Here is a 25,051-nt window from a genome sequence, read left to right on the forward strand (position 1 = left end):
CATTCCCTGTAAAATAGAAAATTAATTTGAAATTTAATAACACAGAACCCACATTGTTCACAAGGATGAAATAATAGATTTCTTTTTCTTCTGTTTTTGTCCCCAAGACTGGTATCATTCTAACTTAAACTGCCTACTGTACTTCCAGTGAATATTATGATTAAGGTTTACAGCTAAAATCAACTTATTTGATACATAATCTCTCATAGCTCAATGTGTTGATTCAGATCTAAAATTAGATCTAAAACAAAAACAGGCTAAAATTGTAAAATTTTGAATTAATAAACATGATACACATTGTAACTATAACAACTGTGGACAAATGCTGTCATTAAATTTAACTGCACGAATAAGCCATTGGGTGTATTCCTGGCTTGGTTTTATTTATCACTTTATTATTGTACAACACATATGAAAATAACATTTCATTAAAATATGCAGTCAGAATTAAAGTATGGCATTTTTACAGTGAGAAGAAAGTCATGCAATTATGATTCCCTCTAACGTAAGGTATAACTCTTTGTTTAGACTGAATTGTGAAATTTGATGACTAGCAAAGAAGACTGCTTGGGACACTTATTTGTAGATTTTGTACGGTGCTTTACTATCTCGGGAACCCCTGGACGACCCAAGAATTTCAGAACTTCTTTTGCCATAGCCTGAAAAGATGGTAAAAGAATCACTAGAAACAGCAGAAAGACTAAGACGTAAAGGTTTGCTACTATGTAGGCCTTCTTATGAATGAGAAATTGAATGTGTCCTGATTCTGAATTAGATGCTGTAAATGCTCAGCAGTGCCATTATAGAATTCAACCTTTGGGTAATTCTGCCTTGACTATTACAGATCAAGAATTCACTTCTCTTCAGGGATGTAATTCAGACCCTAATGCAATCAATGGGATTTTTGTCACGTACTTGAATTTCACCCCGGTGATCATCAAGTTAGACACGTAGGTGTTTTTTAAACTTTCGCTAGGCACCTAAATACCGTAAAAAATCTGGCCTTGGGTGCCCAATTGTGCTATTTTAAGCACATTTTTGTGTTGGGGTTGCCCTAAAGTCAGGTTGGCTGGTCCCAGGAAAATTGCCCTAGTGTAGGGGGATTCAATGTCTCCCACTCAGGAAAGGAGGAACTGTGTTATCAGTTGCCTTTTACAGCAGCAACTACACGGTCTGCATTCAATATATGTAATAAACAATAATGATAACAACTGTAAAGCCATGGGATACCTCACAGTTAGCATTGCTAGACCCATAAAGTGATACAATAAATGGAGAACACAGTTTAACTAAAGTTTGAATGAAGAAAATACATTGTCTTAGAAGAGAGCACATACATAAGGTGGTAACCTGCCTTGAGTCTTCCCCAATATAGCTCCATCGTACTGTGTATGATTCTGCTCAACCTTTACGAAAAGGTCTAGTTTTTGTCAGTCCCTGAATAGTCATTGAAGATGGGTTTCATTTGATGTGATTTTTTTTCTATAAATGTTTTTGAACAAGTAAATCGAAAGCACTAATATAGAACAAACTTTAATGTAAGATGTGCTGTAGCTAAAAGCTTTTTGGGAGCCAGTTTTGTATGTTGCATACAGGACCCTGTGAATTCCACAGCTAAAAATTTCCCTCCAGCCCCACTAAAATCAGTTTTTATGCTTGCTTAGTGGTGTGAGAGCCCCTCAGGAGGATAGAACGCCAAACTCTGTAACATTTCAGGTTCAGTCAAGTACAGCAAGGATTGCTGAGCTAATGGTGTGATATCCAGAATTCCATTTGTCTTCATTTCTCCTCAGTAGAGCTGGTCAAATAACAAAAGTACTGTTGACAAATCATTTACCAGCTGACAGAAAATTCCTAATAACTTCCTTGGAAGGTTATTTCTTTGATTTCAATTATTTGACCACCTATGGAGCTGGTCACATGAGCATTTGTAGTTGCATAAATGACAAATATTTTGTAAATTAAACTATTCTGGAATATTAATAAGTCAGCTTTATCCCTTATCCTGAAAGTACTTCCTCACAGTAATTCTTCCTCCCGCAGAAATGGGCTGGCTATTATGGCAAGAACTGGATTTTCCATTAGGCAGGAAAATCTACTATTTTGAAACTTGTTCCATTCTGAAATGCAACAAATTTCCACCAAAATGAAAATAATTAATAAATTCATTTGGGGCCAATCAAAACTTTTTATTCTGATTTCAACCTTCGTAAACTTTTTAAAAATGTATGTCTTTCAAAAATTAATTTTGAAATAAAAATCAAATTTTGTATGGAAAATATCAAAATTTTGACACAAGTCAAAATGCTTTTTTAAAAAAACCAAAATTTAATTGAAATCCACACATCTTCTGAAAGGTTTAGATTTAAATGAAAAAGGTATTTTTTTGGTCAAAAAACACCATTTTGGTAAAAAATGTCCGACCAGCTCTGCTGACTACCTCACCTTCCAGAGCCCATTAATGCTGCTGGAGGGGTCACTACAGAAAGGAAATATGATGCCTCTGAGCTGCCTGTGCAGTGTTGTACCCACCCTCTTTTAACTCAACATAAATCTGGTAGGACGACTGAAATACGGTACAATACATGTTAGCATTCTATTAAATCTCCCCCTTTAAGTTATACATTCCTACCATTTACAATATTTACATTATCACACTGTCTTTGAAATTCAGTACTTATCAGTCTAAATGTCTCTGAAACATACTGGTTTTCTAATTACGCAACCCAAATGTGTAACAGCTTGGTCGTCTGGCTGTCCATTAGTTGCAGTGACTGGCTGCGGTTGGTTTGTAATCCTTGTCTGTCATCTTGTTCTGCATCTGGCATCTGTAGAGTTGGCGGTGTTGATTGTTCTTTCTGAGGAAGAAACTATAGATGTTTTCAATTTCTGTTGAACTCTCCACTGTCAGTCTTCTTGATCACATCGCTGAGTTCTTTTCTTTATGACAGCTAGAGGTATTCATTCTTTTACTCCATACAATTTGACATGAACATGGTCACCTGGTTCTAGTCCTGACAGTTCTCGGAGTGTCATCTTATGAACAATTTTAGAACAGCTCTTTTTGCCTTTCTATCCAATTTGGCTATTCTCATCATGTCTGGCCACTTTGGAGTAGATTCTTTCCTCAATGACCAGGAAATGATGTCATCTGAATATGCATACATCTACAGCTAGACTCTTCCAAAGTCTCTCTGGTAGAGGTATTTATACATTGTATGGTTCAACATTGTCTCTTAAGCTGATTTGTACTGGATCTCCTTTTAAAAGTCCAATGTCACCAAATATTCCTACGAGTTCTTCCATCTTTCTCTCTAGGCCCATCATGGCTGCTAAACTGAGGCTAAAAAGGCTGTTGGTCTGTGGTTCTCTGAAAGCAGAGTTTTTGTCTTTGTAAGTTGTTTCTGTGGTGACTTGGCCCATGAAGTTCAGAGACTTCCAAGGGTGGTCAGAGCTGTGTCAGGTTTGGGATGGGCTGAAGGTGATTACAAGTCCCTGTGATGTCATATCCTGAGTCAATTTTAAAGGCAAGCGTCTTGCCATAAATATTCAGTTTCACTTTCCAGGCAGACTCTATATCATCACAAGTGATAAATCCCAGAAACAATGGCTCTTGATTGTCTGCAATATGAGTCAACTCCCTGATCACTTTGATGCAGCAAACAGCTGCAAAATGTCCATATTTTGTGAAACTGTCACACTGTGTGCCTCTGGCTGGACATGCACCATCTCTTGAGGTACGACTTTTTCCACACCTTGTGCATGTAGGCTGAAATTTGTCCCGCTTAGCCTGGAAGTTCTATCTCCTTGTGTCAGGGGTTTTATGATAACTTTTAACACTCACGTGTCTATTTACAGTTTCTAAGATAGGTTCAGATATTTCAAGTTTGTTAAGTTATTTCCCCCCGGGAACCCAGACAGGATGGAGGATGCCATTTTGAAGAGAAAAATGATGTCCTCCACACAGCAAGACCTTGCATTCCCCATATGTCTGTGATGGGTTCCCTGGAGTGCAACCTGGAACTGAGGTACCACAGAGCCTCTGTCTTACCAACTTGGGCTCCCTCTCACACTGTGATGTTGTGGCAAGTTGCCACAAGTGCCTCCAGGTTCTGCACTTACACAGACATCCACAGGCTGGGACACACCCAGCTGAGTTATATGAATGCCTCTCCTAGCCACTCATGAACCAACAATAGAGAGGCTTCAGCCAATTCCCCCATCTCCCCAGTCTAGGATCCCAGGCCTTTACCATCCTTCCCTGATCAGAAGACTGACCAGTGTAAGTTTATTACCCAATCCACCACTTCTATAAAGGAAAGTGGATGTGCACCAGCTTTTGCACACTGAGCAAATTCCCCAAGCACTTCAAGCAAAACACACTGTTTTAGGTAAAATATAAAACAGAGTTATTAACTACAGAAAGATAGCTTGTAAGCCACAGATCAAAGCTGGTTACCCAAGAAATAAAAAGTAAAATTGCAATCTGAGTTCTACAAACTAGACAGGATTTGAATCAAGCAGTGTCTTACCCTGATAGACAATACAAGCAGGTCACAGATCTTTCATACACAGGCTGGAAATCCCCTTCAGCCTGGGATCACCTCCCCAGTTCAGTCTTTGTTCTCCAGACATGTCTCAAGGTGTTGAGTTGTGGGGGGAGTGAAGCTAAATGATGATGTCACTTGCCCTCCTTTATAGGGTCCTCCTTCTTGCTGGAAAGAGCTTTCGCTATGACGTGACTCAAACAGTGTCCATTGTCTACATGCTCCCTCTGAGAAGTCTTCATTGTATACAGATTCTGTGATAGTCCTTGGTAGTGTGGATTCCCCTTAATGGACCATCCACACTGTCTGGCTTCTCCATTGTTGTACCTGAAAGGCTGGTTGTGGGTGTTCCCAGCCTGACAATGTATTTCAGTAATACACACATAGCAAAACTTCGTAACTTCCCATAAAATGATAGCACATACAATCCAACAGGATATTTATATTCAACAGATCAAGATTTTTACCTCACAAGGCATACTTTGTACAAAATACATCATAATTATATGACAGTGGTGAATATGTTGGTTCTAGGATTCTGCTATAAGGCACAGAGTGCCATAATGTCACACTCTGCAGAACAAAATGGCATCTTCTGCATACCTTGGATCTAGGGTGACCAGATGTCCCAATTTTATAGGGATAGTCCCGATTTTTGGGTCTTTTTCTTATATAGGCTCCTATTACCCCCCACCCCCATCCTGATTTTTCACACTTGCTGTCTGGTCACCCTATATGGATCACTAAAACCCCATCTGCTGATGGTGTGACCCCACTTGGGATTGCAAACCACAGCTTGTGAACAGCTGGATTAGGGTTAAATCTCTCTTCTGTTGTAGCTGCTGTGAAAGGTTTTTATCTGTTAACCCAATAACCAACCTGTTTTTGATATTTTTATATTTTGCATGCCCAGAATCACAATTTTCAGCCAAAGTGTACAGAGCTTTCATAAAACTTTCAATATTTTCTCCTGGTACTTGAATTCTCTTGTGAAAACATGCTCTTTTATAAACCCCATTTCTCTGAGGTATGAAGTTTGCATCAACATAGTCGGAAGCCTTTCAGAATCATCTTTGTGATTGTCTTCAGTAAAAGTAAAAGGATTTAAAAATATGCTCTGCTTGTTTTCTCATGGCATAAATTAAAGAATATACCTGTATATCATCAGTTTCTTTGTGGAGCTTGGTAGCAATGCAAAATCTTGTTTCTAGTCTGTCCAGTCTGAATGTTTGTCAAAGCTGAAGTTTTCTGGGGCATTGAAGAGTAGCATGTTGATGAGATCCTGCAATCTTTGTTGCTTTGTTCCTTCTGTTTGCAACCTTCGTTGCTACAGTACTTTCCTTCTGTCTCTGTTCTTAATACCACTGATGCCACCATGTCATGTTCTTCTGTACCCGATATGGACTGGTCACAGAGCTTGCTTATACACACCAGAGACGTTCATCATAAGATCTTTTAATAAGTTTAATGCTCTGCCAGATATGGATGAGGTTAGTTTAAATATGGTATTTTACATACAGTGCCACCTAGTGCCTGAACAGTATAATACAATTTAACATTCCACTACAGATATCACACAGGAACGTGCAGGATCCCACTAAAGACTTGGCATGAGGCTTGGTCCTTTTTTTGATCAAGTTTTCATGACTGTCTTCCTCAAAGTGGAAGTGGCTATCCATCTTTATGGATAGCCACTTTCTATTCAGATCTATCTGTGTCTTCAAAGTTTCGATATTGCTGCAGCATGAGGTGAAATTCTGCTTAAGGGCGTCAAGCATTTTGTTTTCTGCTCCACCTGTGATTTCCAAGTTCCAGTTTATCATAGAAAACTTTTTTAGGGAGTCTATTATCATCCATTCTGATAACATGACCTGTTCAGCTAAGCTGAGCTTTGATGATCATTACCTTGATGCCAGTTGGTTTTGGTCTTTCAAGGATGTTAACATTTGAGACTCTGTCTTGCAAGTGGATCTTCAGCATAGATCGGAGACAGCACATGTGAGATTTTTCATGTTGATTAATGAATCTGTGGTAAACTGTCCATGTTTCAGTATGCATTATATGTATGTTAGATACTCATCAAATAATGTTCTTCTGTGGAATTAATATGATTACTGACTTCCAGCCTCTGCTTACTAATAATAAAAAAATGAAATGTTTGTTGTAAATATCATTCTAACAGCAGGTAGGTGTTCTCTGAAACTCTGTCAAGGACTACACGTACATTTGTTTTTAGTCTAGAGTGGTAACTATGGATATATCAGGACAAATTCTGTTATTAGTTACACTGATTGAACCCAAAGTATTGTCATTGAAGTCAGTTGAGTTACTCCAGATTTACACCTGAGTAACTGAGAGCAGAATTTCTTCATCACAGTTTGTGTTGGGTCCTTACAGCTTAGACATATTTTTTATATTCCCAGTGTTGGTGTTTGATACTGCTAATAACTGTATTGATTTGATCAAGTATTTGGAATTTCTGTATTAAGCTCTTTGGTCACAATTTTAGCTTCACACAATATTTTTGCTAGCTATTTTCAGAGAGAGAGCGAGAGAGCGAGAGAGAGAATTCACTTTAGATTTATGGCATCAACTGTAGGTGGCCTGTCATCATTCAAAATCTGGAATGTGCTTATCAAACCTTTGACAGTCTATAGCCTAAGAGAACACTTAAAAAACCTGGCAGTATTTGTAGACTTTTCATTAACAGTTTGCAATGAAAGCGTCCAAATATTTTTTACACATTATGTCACCCTAATTAATTCAGAACATACCGATGGCAAAATATGCAGCTCCAGTCAGAATATTCAGTGTATGAATACAACAGTGGACACTAATCGCTTGTTTAATTCTGCCTCTACTCAGGGCCGGCTCTAACTTTTTTGCTGGCCCCTCCCCCAAAAATAAAGTAGCTCCACTCTGTTGAAATAACCCTCCCCCGAGCGCCGCCCTGCCCCACCGAAATGAACCCCCCCAAGTGCCGCCCTGCCCTGCCGAAACGAACCCCCCTCCCAGCACCGCCCTGCCCCGCCGAAACAACCCCCCCGGGCGCCGCTCCGCTGAAACAAACCCTGCCCCGAGTGCCGCCCTGCCCCGCTGAAACAAACAAACAAAAAAACCTTGAGCTCCGCCCTGCTGAACCAAAAGAAAAAAAGAAACCGAGCACCACCCTGCCACCCGAAGATTGGCTGTCATTTACAAGGTGCCGCCCCAAGCACGTGGTTGGTCGGCTGGTGCCTGGAGCCGGCCCTGCCTCTACTCTTGTTAACAATCCTATCACAACACTACTCAGTAATACAATTGAGATCAAGTTCCCAATGCGGGAGTTCATAAACAATGAAGTTGTAAATTGATTAATCTTTTAGTTTTTTGGAAATGGAAACTGTTTAGGTAATTTTGCTAAATTGCATGTGAACGCACAAGAGGATACCATTGTTCTTTTTCTAGATGTCTTTCATGTCAGCCATGTCATAAGAAAAAAAATAAACCATAACTTCACATTAGAAAACTCCCAGTGCTTTCTTCTGAGGACTCATTAAAGGCTGGGATTCCCAAAAGAGAGAGGTGCACAGCTGCTAGTAAAAGTCAATGGAAGTTGGATGGCTAACTCCCTTAGTTCCCTTTAGAAAATCTCAGACTTAAAATTCTGAAGTGAATGCGATGCTCGTATGAGCTGTAATGTATGTGCCCTGTAGCCTTTGATAAGTTTAGGTTGCACAGGTCACTAATAACTTTTATTTTTTAACTGAGGTGGCTATGTAAGATTATTGTTCAGTAAGATTGGTGAATCACACAAATAGAAACATGAAGATTTTACTTAAAATCCACACAAATCCAAGCATAAGCGTAGAAATACAAAAATAGATACATATAACAAAACACCCCCCAGGGCTGATGTACAACCTTACGTTGACCGTTAGAAATAAAGATGAAGAGAAGAATAAGTTGAGAGCGACATAAGTGGATTTGATGGTAATGAGACTTCCTCCCTTCTGTCATCATTCATGTCCCAGCTAAGGGTTGGTCTGACAATCTTTTATAACTCTTTTCCCTTACATCCCCACACACCTTCAGGACCATATTTGATTTAGGTCCCGTGTGTGGTATTCCAGGGAACCATAATTAGGTTTCCAGCTTACTAGCATACAGCTATTTGTGTCACTTCATTTCCCAGTAGTTTCTATATGTAAATGTGGTTTCTCCATGGTTACATGTACCAAAAAAACCCTACAAATCTATTAGTTTAAACTCAAACTGTTCTTTCGTGGTCATGTGTTTATCACAACATACGTATTGCTAAAGCTCCTATAAACCTTGCAACCCTACATCAAATAATTATGCTACTTGCCAGGCCTTGCTAGGCCTCATGCTGATCACTATACCTTACTAGACCTTAATTAAGCTTATTACCTATTTTATTTACTTATTATATTTATGTTTCCCTGCTTATATTATAGCATTTCTTAAGCAATTTAATTTATAACATATAGATTGATATTTATATTCACATATGGACCTTCCAAGATCAAGTCAGAGACTAAAGGTCAGCGATCCACTTTAAATATATTGTACTTCCTTTAGAAGAAGTTGTACCCTCTTTAAATATATTCCTAAGGCTTGGCTGAATTAGACTACACAAGTCAATATAATTCCTAGAAGTGTTTTTATTTGTATTTGGATCTGAAAATGTCCTGTACCTGAGACAGCAATAACAACAGACCATGGACACATCTAATAATATTTGACACTATGTAGTTATACAATGTCTTCCACATGTTGTCAGACTTTACTGTGCAGGAAAGGTCAGTGGATTGGAACTAGTGGATGACAAGGACAGAAGAGCAGAATGTGAGACTGAATTCTACATGTTTGACAGCAGTGGTTGTCGGAACTTTTGAAAAGGCCAATACTCAGCTCACTAATTCTTCCAGGTTGTGACTTGTATGTTAAAGCATAATGGTGACTGGGAAGCTGTCTCCATCTATAACAAAGAATAAACAGAGAAGTGATGTTTTAAAGAGGTGAAATAGCCATAAGGCAAAATGATAATGGAAAAGACTTAATTAAAGCTAGAACTTTTGATGAAGCGTTTAGAGAAAGAGGGCCAAACTAATTCCTGGTCCAATTGCATTGTCGTTGCTCGGACATAGGTGCTGATCACCCAAGAGTGAAGACATACATACCCTTAGCTACTTCTGAAAACTTTAACCCCAGGCTGTGTATATATAAGGTCTTTTGGAGAATGAAGGGCCATATTTACAAAGGTATTAAGTGCCTAAAGATGCAAGTAGGTGCCTAATAGGATTTACAAAACCATCTAAACAAATTAGGTGCTTAACTAACTTGGGCATTTTTGTAAATCCCATTAGGCTTCAACCTGCAACTTTCAGTTCTGTAGTGAGGCAGTGTGGCTCCCCGCTGCCCTGGAGGAGGAAGAACCCATCCGGAGGCCGGAGTGGGCAGAGCTGGGGAGCTCTGAGCCCGCCCCTCAGAGGGTCAGGCGGCGACCCGGAAGTATAAAGGCTCGCCCTCAGAGCTCAGTAAGGTCCCAGCCGCCGGGGAGGCCAGACGCCTCCAGCCTAGCCCACGGCTGGGAAAACCCCGCGGCCCAAGGCGGCCACCAGACTGGCCGGGCCTGCCCTGCGCCCGCTACCCGGAGGAGTTGCTGGACCTGCCCTGCGCCCGCTACCCAGAGGAGTTGCCGGGCCTGCCGCTCGCTGAGGAACCTATGGTACTGGACCCCCCGGAGGACAACACCCTGACCCAGGTACTACCCGAAGAGGAGTCTGGAAGTAGCCCGGGGGCAGCCGACCCTAGTCTGGCTGTAGCACTGCCAGAGCCCATGTCAGTGTGTTGCAGCCAGGATCCCCACTGACTGAGCAGCGGGTCTTCTGCTGCTGCTAGGGCCCCGGGCTGGGACGCAGTGGAGGGGAGGGCCTGTGTCCCCACTGCCACCCAACCCGTGGGTGGCAGTCTCCCCCTCTCCCAGGCCTTTGGAGGCTTGGGGCCTACTGTTGTTTCTTAGCCCTGCCTGAGGACCTGAGCTCTGACTCTGCACTGCCCCGCCCTGACCCAGGGCCTGGGCTCCCTACTGTTTGTACTACTCCTGCTCAGCCCTGCCTGAGGGCCTGACCCCGTGATTCATTGTTGCCCGCCCTGACCCGGGGCCTGGGCTTACAGTGTTTCTTTCAGTTACCGCAAGGGCTGCCGAGGGAGACCCCCGCGGACAGACTAATTCCCCCGAACAATGACTGTATGTAGTGAGCCGGTGTGGCTCCCCGCTGCCCCGGAGAGGGTCGAGCCCCGGTTAACCCTTGTACAGGTTCCTAAATACTTTTGTAAATCTGGCCCCAACACAATGCATCTTGCACCTGGGAGTAATTTTTATCGCTGTGCACCTGCATGAGGCTTGGTCCTGAACTCCTTATTCAAGCATTAACTTCAGGATATGATTTACTTTCTGAATTGCACTCTTGTAATGTTTTTGTTGCAGGTTACTATTAAACAGCTGCTCTGTTTCACCTTCATGGTGGCAGCATTCCATCATTTGGCAAAGGATTCATAAAGAGAGCCTTTTGCAACATTTTGCACTGGTTTACAAACACTTTGGGAGCCTTTGGGATGAAATTTCATACAGATGCAAATAATTACGATGACTCATATGGTAGTAAGAGGTGAACACCGAAGTATTTGGGTCTGGTTTGTAGAACCATCCAGATTAAATCTAGTTGCTTTTCGGAAGCTTTTCTTAACTTATCTGAATTTGTTGGGCTGGGGATGCAACTTGTTGGGCTGACTCTTATTTTATCCAAACATATTTACTCATATCACATAAAAAGGCAATTTTCTGGTGTCTGTGGAAGCTGGAAGAGAGTGTGATTACAGCACCCCGTGGCACGCTCAGACCCATTAAGTCTCTCTTATTTCAAGCAGGCAACTCACAAGTTTTAGAATGATATTCTGCATAAATAGAGGTTCTCAGACCATTCCAGTGCTGGGGCAACACAAGCAATAAGACAGACAGGAGTTAGAAAGATAGTAGATACCTGAATTCATTGCCTGAAGTAAGATATTTCGTTAGGCCTTGTCAACAGAGGAATCTTTGCAACCATCTGCACAGGTGTAAAATGAACTAAAAAGTAAAAATGATATTTTGACATGTGCATGCAGTTGTGTCTAACTGGCCTTTTGTATTTGAAAATGCATGATTCATACAGACAATCATGGTGCTTGTACACTCAAATTAGGGGTGCACAGCTGATTACTACCATCTTTGAAAATCAGACGTTTGGCTTAAAACCACCATAAAGAAGTATTTCTTCACACAGCGTACAGTCTACGTGTGGAACTCGTTGTCAGGATTTGTTATGAAGGCCAACAGTATAATTGGATTCAGGAAAGAACTAGATAACTTCATGGAGGATAGGTCCATCAATGACTATTAGCCAAGATGGGCAGGGACACAACCCCACATGGGTGTCCCTACATCTCCAACTGCCAGAAGCTGGGACCGGACAACAGGATGGATCACTCAATAATTGTCTGATCCTCTTCGTTCCCTCTGAAGCACCTGCTACTGGCCACTGTCAGAGGACAGGATGCTGGGTTGAATGGACCATTGGTCTGGCCCAGTATGGCCATTCTTATATTCTTTTATTATATTAAGGCTTGTGCAGTAGGCATTCCAAACATGCCACCTGTAACCTAATGGCTTCAGATATAGAATAAATCAAGTTTAAAAAACTTTGTGCCTCTCCACCCCCTGGGAGATAATTATGTGAGGTGCACCGATAGGTATTTCCTAGCCTTGGATCCAAAGAAAATGAAGTTGTTAAAGCATGGTGATGTGAAACAGAGAGTTGTGTTCTATTCTGATTAATTATATTTCCCTGTGACCAGTGGTGCTACTTTCAGCCTCATTCTTCTTTGTTTAGTTTTTTTCAGTAGTTTGTATGAATCTGTATTACCCACCATGATTGATAATCAATAAGGCCAAACGGAGTTTAATTAAATTTGCATTCCCTATTATTTCATTGAGTTTCAGGTGGCATTCTCACTCGAAACTACATTCTACCTGAAAGAAACATATACTAAGTTCTTGAAATCACGCCAAGATGGTTGAAAAAAAGATGTTCTTTCATTCCAAGTGTTCTCTGACCTCAGAGGCAATGGCGGGAGTAAATCTGGCTCTGTGGATTAGATTATTCAATAATTGGGAACACTGGAAAAACAGTACGCAATTTTTCATAGATTCATAAATTGCTAAGGCCAGAAGGGACCGTTAGATTGTGTAATCTGAGCTCTTGTATAACAGACTATTAAATTTACCCAGTTAAACTCGCATTGAGTCCATGACAGTGTTTGGCAAAGGCATTCCATCTTGATTCAAAGACATCAACAGATGGAAAATCCACTTCCCCGGTAGGTTCTTGCAATGGTTAATCTCCCTCACTGTTAAAAATTGTGCCTTATTTCCAGTTTTAATTTGTCTTGCTTCAGCTTCCAGCCATTTGTTCTTATGTCTTTCTCTGCTGGATTAAAGAGCCCTTTAGTACTCAGAATTTTCTCCTTGTGACGTCTCTTATGCACTGTAAAGAAGCCACCTCTCAATCTTCTTTTTGATAACCTAAACAGATTGAGCTCCTCCTAATCAATTGTGTTCATAATTCTCTTACATTTTAGCAATTAGCCTTTTGGAAGCACTGTTTGGGAATGACCTGTGTTTGCACATATTGACTGTAATCAGGTCATGATCCCAGGACAACCACCAACTTCTAGTTCAGTGATTGATTCATCTTTATCTGACACAATGAGGTCCCTTTTTCAAAGGGGGGCTTTGCGAACAGGGGCTGCTAACAGGGAGTTTCGCAAGGGAGTTCTCCAGGTGAAGGAGGAGCAATACAGCAACCTTTTGGGGTAAGTGACTGTCTGTAGTGTGTGTTTGTTTGTGTTTGAGGGTTACTTGCTGTGTGCTGAGCTTGTGTTTGTCAGTCTGTTTGTTTTGGTTGTTTGAAGGACCGTGTGCTGTGGCTGGCAGTTGGAAGCTGTGAGCTTCAAAGGAAGGTTTGAAAGCTAGAAGCCTCTGGTAAGTGGCTGAGCCTTAATCAGTGGGCGGGGCATTCATACAGGCCAGGGCTTTATAAAGCAGCGCACAAGCGACCAGGGAGCTTTGCGACCAGGGGCTGCTAACAGGGAGTTTCGCAAGGGAGTTCTCCAGGTGAAGGAGGAGCAATACAGCAACCTTTTGGGGTAAGTGACTGTCTGTAGTGTGTGTTTGTTTGTGTTTGAGGGTTACTTGCTGTGTGCTGAGCTTGTGTTTGTCAGTCTGTTTGTTTTGGTTGTTTGAAGGACCGTGTGCTGTGGCTGGCAGTTGGAAGCTGTGAGCTTCAAAGGAAGGTTTGAAAGCTAGAAGCCTCTGGTAAGTGGCTGAGCCTTAATCAGTGGGCGGGGCATTCATACAGGCCAGGGCTTTATAAAGCAGCGCACAAGCGACCAGGGAGCTTTCCAAACAGGGGCTGCTAACAGGGAGTTTCGCAAGGGAGTTTGGAAGGGGAGCAGGAAGGGGGCGAGGGTCCCTTGCCGGTTCCATCTGTTTTCTCTTGATTCCCCTTAATACCTATAAAGCAACTACATTCTAACTGTTTGCTTAAACAACCCTTTCAGCTGACAGGGGGCTGCAGACGGGAGTTTGACAGAGGGAGGCTTACGATGGTTCGGAAGACCCGCAACACCTGTGCCAGCACTGCTTCTGTCTCCTCCACCTGTGCCTGTAGCCAGACAGAGTGCCTAAGCATGGATGCCTCTACCCAGATCCTGGTGTGGTTTTGCAAAGACTGTAACTTGCAATTTCCACTTACGGATATCCAGGCTGGGGGGACCATCCAATGTGAAAGGTGCCTGCTGGTGGAATCTCTCAGGCAGCAGGTGAGAGAGCTACAGGAGGAGGTGGCTAGGTTGAGGAGCATCCGTATCCACGAGCAATTCCTCGACAGTGTCCATGTGGAGACAGCTGAGGTAGCTGTCCCAGTACACAGGACTGCTGATACACCACTGGTGGAGGAGGAGATGGCTCAGGGTGGACGCTGGCAGCTGGTTACTTCTGGCAGCAGGCAGTGCTCCACCCTTGCTCCGAACCCTCCTGCCGTGGTTATAGGTAACCGTTATGCTCTTCTTGATACAGGAAAGAAGGAATCACTCCCTACAGTAAAGGAGGAGAAGCCTCGTACCCCTAAGGCTGGAGAGTCTGCTGCCACCACTGCGAATAGGAAACGTAGGGTAGTGGTGGTCGGAGACTCTCTGCTGAGGGGGACGGAGGCGCCCATCTGTCGCCCTGACATTTCATCTCGAGAGGTATGCTGCCTGCCGGGGGCCCGTATCCGAGACGTTACGGAGGCATTGTCGAGGATTATCCGGCCCTCTGACTACTACCCCATGCTACTCATCCATGTGGGCACAAATGATACTGCGCGGTGTGACACTGAGCGGATCAAGAGTGACTACAGGGCTCTGGGAGCACGGGTGAAGGAGTTTGGAGCACAGGTGGTATTCTCTTCAATTCTTCCTGTTAAAGGTAGGGGCCCGGGCAGAGACAGATGCATCATGGAGGTGAATGCCTGGCTGCGAAGATGGTGTCACCAGGAGGGCTTTGGCTTCCTAGACCACGGGATGCTATTCGAGGAAGGACTGCTAGGCAGAGATGGCGTTCACCTTTCGAGGAGAGGGAAGACCCTATTCGGACACAGACTGGCTAACCTAGTGAGGAGGGCTTTAAACTAGGTTCGACGGGGACAGGTGAGCAAAGCCCACAGGTAAGTGGGGAACATGGAGACCGGGGAAATGAGTCGGAAACAAGAGGGAGTGTGGGCTATATTGGCAGAGAGAAAGGAGAGTCAGGAAAAAACTGGGAGGAAAGATCAAACCAGTATTTTAGATGCCTATATACAAATGCGAGAAGTATGGGGAATAAGCAGGAAGAACTGGAAGTGCTAATAAATAAATACAACTATGACATTGTTGGCATCACTGAAACTTGGTGGGATAATACACATGATTGGAATGTTGGTGTGGATGGGTACAGCTTGCTCAGGAAGGATAGACAGGGGAAAAAGGGAGGAGGTGTTGCCTTATATATTAAAAATGTACACACTTGGACAGAGGTAGAGATGGACATAGGAGACGGAAGTGTTGAGAGTCTCTGGGTTAGGCTTAAAGGGGCAAAAAACAAGGGAGATGTCATGCTAGGCGTCTACTACAGGCCACCTAACCAGGTGGAAGAGGTGGATGAGGCTTTTTTCAAGCAACTAACAAAATCATCCAAAGCCCAAGACTTGGTGGTGATGGGGGACTTCAACTATCCGGATATATGTTGGGAAAATAACACAGCGGGGAACAGACTATCCAACAAATTCTTGGACTGCATTGGAGACAACTTTTTATTTCAGAAGGTTGAAAAAGCTACTAGGGGGGAAGCTGTTCTAGACTTGATTTTAACAAATAGGGAGGAACTCGTTGAGAATGTGAAAGTAGAAGGCAGCCTGGGTGAAAGTGATCATGAAATCATAGACTTTGCAATTCTAAGGAAGGGTAGAAGGGAGAACAGCAAAATAGAGACAATGGATTTCAGGAAGGCAGATTTTGGGAAGCTCAGAGAGCTGATAGGTAAGGTCCCATGGGAATCAAGACTGAGGGGAAAAACAACTGAGGAGAGTTGGCAGTTTTTCAAAGGGACACTATTAAGGGCCCAAAAGCAAGCTATTCCGCTGGTTAGGAAAGATAGAAAATGTGGCAAAAGACCACCTTGGCTTAACCACGAGATCTTGCACGATCTAAAAAATAAAAAGGAGTCATATAAAAAATGGAAACTAGGACAGATTACAAAGGATGAATATAGGCAAACAACACAGGAATGCAGGGGCAAGATTAGAAAGGCAAAGGCACAAAATGAGCTCAAACTAGCTACGGGAATAAAAGGAAACAAGAAGACTTTTTATCAATACATTAGAAGCAAGAGGAAGACCAAAGACAGGGTAGGCCCACTGCTTAGTGAAGAGGGAGAAACAGTAACAGGAAACTTGGAAATGGCAGAGATGCTTAATGACTTCTTTGTTTCGGTCTTCACCGAGAAGTCTGAAGGAATGCCTAACATAGTGAATGCTAATGGGAAGGGGGTAGGTTTAGCGGATAAAATAAAAAAAGAACAAGTTAAAAATCACTTAGAAAAGTTAGATGCCTGCAAGTCACCCGGGCCTGATGAAATGCATCCTAGAATACTCAAGGAGCTAATAGAGGAGGTATCTGAGCCTCTAGCTATTATCTTTGGAAAGTCATGGGAGACGGGAGAGATTCCAGAAGACTGGAAAAGGGCAAATATAGTGCCCATCTATAAAAAGGGAACTAAAAACAACCCAGGTAACTACAGACCAGTTAGTTTAACTTCTGTGCCAGGGAAGATAATGGAGCAAGTAATTAAGGAAATCATCTGCCAACACTTGGAAGGTGGTAAGGTGATAGGGAATAGCCAGCATGGATTTGTGAAGAACAAATCATGTCAAACCAATCTGATAGCTTTCTTTGATAGGATAACGAGCCTTGTGGATAAGGGTGAAGCGGTGGATGTGGTATACCTAGACTTTAGTAAGGCATTTGATACGGTCTCGCATGATATTCTTATCGATAAACTAGGCAAATACAAATTAGATGGGGCTACTATAAGGTGGGTGCATAACTGGCTGGATAATCGTACTCAGAGAGTTGTTATTAATGGTTCCCAATCCTGCTGGAAAGGCGTAACGAGTGGGGTACCGCAGGGGTCTGTTTTGGGACCGGCTCTGTTCAATATCTTCATCAACGACTTAGATATTGGCATAGAAAGTACGCTTATTAAGTTTGCGGATGATACCAAACTGGGAGGGATTGCAACTACTTTGGAGGACAGGGTCATAATTCAAAATGATCTGGACAAATTGGAGAAATGGTCTGAGTTAAACAGGATGAAGTTTAACAAAGACAAATGCAAAGTGCTCCACTTAGGAAGGAAAAATCAATTTCACACATACAGAATGGGAAAAGACTGTCTAGGAAGGAGTACGGCAGAAAGGGATCTAGGGGTTATAGTGGACCACAAGCTAAATATGAGTCAACAGTGTGATGCTGTTGCAAACAAAGCAAACATGATTCTGGGATGCATTAACAGGTGTGTTGTGAGCAAGACACGAGAAGTCATTCTTCCGCTCTACTCTGCTCTGGTTAGGCCTCAGCTGGAGTATTGTGTCCAGTTCTGGGCGCCGCATTTTAAAAAAGATGTGGAGAAACTGGAAAGGGTCCAAAGAAGAGCAACAAGAATGATTAAAGGTCTTGAGAACATGACCTATGAAGGAAGGCTGAAAGAATTGGGTTTGTTTAGTTTGGAAAAGAGAAGACTGAGAGGGGACATGATAGCAGTTTTCAGGTATATAAAAGGGTGTCATAAGGAGGAGGGAGAGAACTTGTTCACCTTAGCCTCTAAGGATAGAACCAGAAACAATGGGTTTAAACTGCAGCAAGGGAGGTCTAGATTGGACATTAGGAAAAAGTTCCTAACTGTCAGGGTGGTTAAACACTGGAACAAATTGCCTAGGGAGGTTGTGGAATCTCCGTCTCTGGAGATATTTAAGGGTAGGTTAGATAAATGTCTACTAGGGATGGTCTAGGCAGTATTTGGTCCTGCCATGCGGGCAGGGGACTGGACTCGATGACCTCTCGAGGTCCCTTCCAGTCCTAGAATCTATGAATCTATGAATCTATGAATCTATGAAAATAGTTACCTCATGTTTGGTGCGATACCTTTTGTGTTAGAAGATTACATTTTTTAGAAACTCTAGAGGATAAAGATATTTTACTACTTGGATGCACGGGACCACCAGCATAAGTCTCTCAAATTGAAGCCCCCAATAACACAATCTTTCATCCCACACATTACAGATAGGTGCTTAAGGAATAACTCATTGTTGTGTTGTCTGGTTTGATTTGCTGGTCTGTAACAGAGGCCTTCTGGAGTTTTTTATTTAGCACATTAATCCCTATGCATTCAAGATCCTGTGGTTAGCAATAACTCTAAAACAAGGTTGCCCCCCGTGCCTGTTTTACTCATTCAGTAGTTCCAATCATGCAAATCATCTCATTTCAGTAATGCCAATTCTATCAGATTTTTTTTGCATCAATGAGAATTTCCAATTCCTTCTACTACTTCTTACCCAATCTCCTAGTATCCTTCCCTTGTGTTTTTAGTTTAACCCACTCTGGCCACTCCAATTAGACTCCCACTGAAAAGATTAGCCCCACTAACTTGGAGAATCAGGCTGTCCCATTTGTGCTACCCACGTCTCTCCCGGGAATGTGGCCAAATGTTCCACAAACCCCAAACCTACCAGTCATAGAGCCAATGGTTCACCTCCAGTATTTTCTGCCCTTTGCCTTTTTTCGCTCACAGGACCAGAAGGATCTCCAAAATGATCACTTGGAGTTTCCTCTTCTTTAGCTTCCCTTCCAAGATCCCTGAAGTCTTCTATAATCTGTATAGTTCCTCATGATGCTGTGTCATTGGTTCCAATGTGTATCATCACCACTGGAGATTTGCCTGCAATATCATAATCCCAGCCAATCTTGTAGTAACATCTTGTATTTTTGCTCCAGGAGACAGCACACTGTTCTGTTGTTGTTGTGTCCTGCTGAATTCCCTGACCACTTTTCTTAATATGGAGCCACAGATGATGATTGCTTACCTTCTTAGCAAAGGTGACCATCATGTATGTTCCCTGTAGCTCTCTGTTCAATTCCTCCAGAGACCAGTTCTTTCGTAGCTGACTTGGTGAGTATCTGATGATTCGATACTCCTAGCCAGATTGAATGCCTGCTGGTTTTATTTTTCTAGTATTAAAAAAACTGGTTGTTTTTAATTTTGAGAGAGGGCTTCTTTCCATTTTGAGGGCCTGGTTTTTACATGACACTAAGGTAAATCAGGAGTTCCTCCCTTGAAGGCAATGGACCTGATTCTCCTTTCACTTTAGAAAGTTTTTCTGTTGTTGTAACTCCACTGACCTCAAAAGAGTTTCTGTTGGTTTACACCAGAGTCAGCAAGAGGAAAATCAGGTCCCATGTATGTTATCAGAGATACTACAAAGCAGAATGAGACTGAGTGCATTTACCCTTCCCCATAAGCAGGGCCGTCCCTAGGGGGTGCGGCGCCCGGGACAAATCAGCCTCCCTGCTAGTCTCCTTACTGTCCATCCAGCGTGCCCCCCCCCCGACCGTTGCTCTCCTCCTCGCCACCCGCCTGTCTCCTCAGCCCCCTTCCACTTGCTGCTCCCCTGCCCGTTCACCTCCTCACCCCGCTCGCCCGCCCACCTCCTTTCTCATCTCCCCACCCGCTGCTTCACCTGAATATCAGGACAAATGGTGCCCTGATCGTACATCAGTCGGGACACGGGACAAAGGGCTAAATATTGGGACAGTCCCAATTTTATCGAAGTGCAAGGCCCCCCACAGGGCAGGGCCTGGGGCGGTCACCCCAATTCACCCTACCCAAGGGATGGCTCTGCCCTTAAGTGCACAGTCTTGGAACAGATGACTAGTTGGAAGCTTGTGGCTGCATTTCTTGATGCTTTCACACATACTTATTAGATTGTTGTTTGTGCAAATCCATTTAGCAAAGAGAGCACTGTACACAGACACATTGCATGAGAAGAGAAGCCCCAAGCAAACAATAGAAATGGGGATAAGTTCATCCACAGATTTATTCAGGATGATGAACTCAAAGCTTAACTTGAGAACTCACCCTTGAGAAATGAACAACCTGCCACAGGCATATAAACTTGACTGTGGCAACAACATTTAAAAACAGGGAAGAGGTAACAAAGAGGGGCTGTGCAAATGCTTGATTCTTCATATTAAACACTTGATGGGTGAAGGCATACAGTGGGCAAAGATCAAAGCATAGCAAATCCACGTGATCCCAGGTCTCTAGACCTCATTTATGCTAGCATTTCCCTTCAAATTTCCCACCAAAGCATTACCATGCTGCAGAGGCACCACTGATAGCAATAGAGGGAGTGTTGCTGTAGACAGGTTGTCAGCAATTTAACTGTCTTGTCAAACTCTGCTTGGGAGGTTTTGGTTTTTGTGTTTTATGGGGTTTCATTAATTTTTGAGGGTAGCTGTTTGAGCAGATGAAGCTATTGTTGTGAATGTCAACCTTGTTATGGTAGAAAAGGTTTTTATGGAAAACAAGGCTTTGCAGTGTCTCCTTAAAAACCATGGAGGGATAATTGCTATGAATAGTCATTTTAATTCAAACATAAATATTGGTTCAGCTGCATTCATGACAACATCTATGTGATTGCTTTCCACCAGTGTTTGAAATCGTGAGCTCTTCTATCAGGAATCCTCACAAAAAGTGCAATGAATATTCACTGAATGAGAATTTTGAATCTACTCTTGACTGTAATATTCACAATTTCAATTGAGTGGCATAATTGCTTCAGAGCCCAGGGCAATGGGAGCTGACTGCCTGAAGCTGAGAGAAACTGCCATCAGGGTAAGCGGGAGAGATGATGATGGACTTAGAGAACAGCATCATTGCAGCCACCTCCAAGGCTGCCAACAGGCCAACGGTATCCTGGGACAGGGTGACACTGCCTGGAACTGTCTCATCCAAACCAGGACTGTCGACAGCTCTGATCTTCAGATTCAAAGGTCATCAGTCCAGCACCTTTCATCAGCATTTAAATTTAAAGTGGAAAAAGAAGAGAAATGTATGATTCAACTTAGGTATGACATGGCTAGAACAATATTTGACTCTATTACCCTTATTTATAAGTGTGTATTGGATGTACAGGTGCTGTGCTGATGAGCCTGGTATAAGGATTTGTACTGAATAGATTATCATGGAATATATTTTCTCCTGGTTAGTGTACCGTATACACTCTGTTTAACTTTTTGGGCTAAATACACCTGCCATGGTTCCACATGCAGAGCTTCTACATAATTCTGCTGGTATTTTGTGCAAAACTCCATGTCAGAATAGGCACTTAGAACTGCAAAAGGGTGGAGTAGATGGAGGGAGGGAAGGAGGGGAACACATCAGTGAAGGAGGACTTCACTTGCACTGGCATCTAACAGCTGTATATTGTCCTGGATGCTGCAGGAAGAAAGACAAGGCACCAGGAATGTGGTTTAACTAGGCAGCACCTTTATTAAGTAGCACACCTGGGAACTGTCTGGCAATACCTCATATAGTTCAGGTCCCCTTCCTTTGTAATCCATTCCACCGGCTGGAGGGCTGCCAACAGCCACCCAGCCTGCTAATCTGGTCCGAGAAGCATTGCTGAGACTGCGCCGTTCTCCTTCATCTGAGGGTTGAGGGGGTTGTCTCCTTGCTGTACCAGATGCTAGGAACCCTAATGCCATTACCTACCTCCTTTAGGAGATGCCTTCTCCAGCTCTGGTTTATCAGGGAACTAGAAGCCTTATTGAACAATTATCTGTGCTGGGTACCTGGCAAATTGCCACAAAATTGTATTTTGCAACTTAACCTACCCTTTGGGTCCCTGGCTTGCTGAGAGGAAGGTAAAACCCTCACACTGCCCAGGTTAATCTTGCAATAAGAAAAAATTCCTTCCCAGCCCCCAAAACATGACTAGTGGGATATCCGAGCAAGGCCCAAAAGATCCAGTCCTACTCTAATCCCAAAGGAAGGAGGAGAACTTTCCTTTCTGGATAGAATGACCCTGCTCTGAGAATGTTTTATAATTCCTCCCATTAAGTGCATGGGAGCCAATGGGCTTTTGTTGTGCCCTTGTGTCCTACCAATTAGCCCAGAGAATTTCCCTCCTCAAGACCTTGAAGGCATTGCATGCCCCCATGCAGTGGAGGGTGGGATGTACTCCTTGAAGGAGTACCAAGGGTTTTCTTTCCCTTGCTGGCCCAGACAAAGCCCCCAGCCAACTTCTAAGGCTGTGGGCAGGTGGGGTGCATTGTCTATAGCTCTACCCACACAACACTTTCCGCAAGTGTAAACCAACACCACTGGCAAAGTGCTATGTTGAGATGTGACAGCATTTTAGTGCTTTCTGAAACATTACTAAACTCAGAGTAACAGCAATAAAGCAATGCAAAAATAGAACTGTGAGCATTAGTGATTTTTATAATAGAGGGGCACCTAGGGACCCCCAATCAAGGATCAGAGTCCCATTGTAATGGGCTCTGGGCAAACATAGAGTTTTGTTTTGTTTTGTTTTAAAGGGTGAAATCATGGCCTCACTTAAGTCAATGGGGTCAAGATTTCACCCACAGCTCCGACCCCAGAGAGTTTAAAAGGTTTATGACAAGACACACAAGGTGGATGAAACAGAAAAGTAGATGGAGAGAGAGTGAGGATGGAGTAATGGTAAAACAAGCATGTCTTGGTGTAATAATTAGCATGCTCCAGTTGCCCTTGCCTAGCCTTTGTCACAGTAGTTGATTAGTAAGAAATGCATTTACATTGTATGTGACAGAACCTTGGCTCCATTGATTTAATATTAGGTTTTACTGATGGTGTACCAATATCACCCCTGATACAATGGGATATATATCAAGAACATATTCAATGCCTTAATTTTAAGAACACAGTTAGCTTCTTATTCGAGCTGCAAGGGAATCTAAGATACTGTGGTGCTAGGCAGGAGTATTTACAAAGGTAGATGGAGAATATGGGTTAGCACTGTTGAGAATGACCATGACTGCGTACATGGTATTTACATAATTTCTGCAATATATATTATTATGCATTATTGATTCTGTCACAATCAATAATGTATATCAACATGACCCTCTTGAAAGTTCTGTATTGAATGCTGCAGAACTTCAGGGCGAATATGTGGAAGTTCATATGTGAAGTTTCTTACTTTTTTTTTTTTTTTGCTTTTGAATGAAGTCTTAAATGATTTGCTGAAAGGTTATGAATTCTTGCCCAGGTGGACATTGTGCAGCTCAGAACACAGGAAGTCAGTGGTGGCTGCATGGGGCAGGAATTTAGTGGCTCTTAAATTATGGCCTCTTGGAAAAGTTGGTCTGATGGGCATCTGCCACGAGGAACTGTGAAGCATCTTTATGGATCGTGGTCTAAGAGTGTGGACTGACCCATAGTCTGTACACACAGCCCTCAAAAGGATGATTATTTCTCTCAGTATGAATTGATTGTGTGAGGAGCATGCATAAGGGGCTGGTTTGGGATATAACACAGGCACTCATTCATGCTGCCTTTGTAGGATGTAATTTAACCTGTTTGGGGGTCTGTTATGTGGCAGCTAAAACATTGCCCTCCAAATGGAAAGTGCAGTATTTTTATGATTGTTTCTCTAAGCATGGCAAATAATCATGTCTGCAGAGAAAGGAATAGAAAAGAGTGGTTCTACTGAGATAAATGCATCTGGCAAGGTGAGAGAACAACTTCACTGCCATCTATGTTTAAAGCGTGCCACCCACCAGGTGGCTGTTACAGAAAGTATGCTGAAGAGCAGTTCAAGGGCTGTAAAACACTGGGAAAGCTTGAGTAAAATACAAAATGCCTTTTAGTAGGGAAAAGGTTCAGGAGTCAAACCCTATCCATGGTTGGCTCTTGACCTAAGATCACCAGGTTCTGTGGGAATGCTATCCTTCTCTGCACAATGAATACATGATCAAATAATGCTCCATTTAAAATATAATGTAGGAAGAATTGATTAAATCTGCTGGACAAAATATTGGCATCAAATTCTAAGTAGGGAAGTAAGTTCCTGATGTTTCTTGAGTGTCTTTTCTGACTGGGGAGTAATGGGCATTCTACCGCTTTCCAGTGTCATGTGCTGCAGGACATGAACATTTATTTTTCCCAATCTTCTAGGAATTTGTAATAAAATTCCAAATCCAGCCATTCATATGTGGTGGCTCTTTAAATAAAGCATTAGCTCTTTAATATTTCATTAAATAAAACATTAGCTTGTCAATATTTCATTAATCCCCAGCATTTCTATGCCAGCTAGACTAGCAGGAGGTATTGTGTTGTACTGCCATGATACTGTATAAAAGAGCTGTATGTAATTGGAGCAGTTTGTTCAGTGGCAAAGAGATCTGCATGAACAATTTCTCTGTGATGTTTATTGGTTTCCTCTCTCTGAATGTGTGGGTGTGATGGGGAGAGAGAGAAAATGCACTGTCTTGAGCTGATGGTTTAATTCAGGGACACTCTGTACGACTGCTGCACACCCCAAGTTTTTTGTTGACCCTCAGTAGGGTTCTAACTGACTGAGCCAAACTTCAAAGGGCAGTTAGACAGAGACCAATCCTGCTTATGCACAGCCTGCACCCTGCACTTTCTCATGTTGTGCGTTCATGGCTAAAATCCTAAAGACTCAGTTAATACCTCTAATCTGCTGGTCCCGCTCAATGGCTGGTGTGGAGGCAGGGTTGGACCCTGAGGGAGTTCTGAGGCAGCGATCCCCATGCTCCTT

The 25,051-nt window shown here is 42.7% G+C and overlaps 1 long non-coding RNA gene across 1 annotated transcript in view; it reads right to left on the reverse strand.

Annotated features, from left to right (window-relative positions):
- Positions 1-9,193: 9,193 nt before the first annotated feature.
- The window catches only part of LOC128837365 (uncharacterized), a 165,347-nt gene continuing 149,489 nt past the window's right edge, over positions 9,194-25,051 (reverse strand). Inside the window, exons 3-4 of the long non-coding RNA XR_008444929.1 lie at positions 11,594-11,679; positions 9,194-9,528 (exon numbers count right to left, since the gene is read on the reverse strand). This is a non-coding gene — a long non-coding RNA (uncharacterized LOC128837365). The remainder of the gene's footprint in view (positions 9,529-11,593; positions 11,680-25,051) is intronic.

This window comes from Malaclemys terrapin, chromosome 4 (assembly GCF_027887155.1).
Source record: "Malaclemys terrapin pileata isolate rMalTer1 chromosome 4, rMalTer1.hap1, whole genome shotgun sequence".
NCBI lineage: Eukaryota > Metazoa > Chordata > Testudines > Emydidae > Malaclemys > Malaclemys terrapin.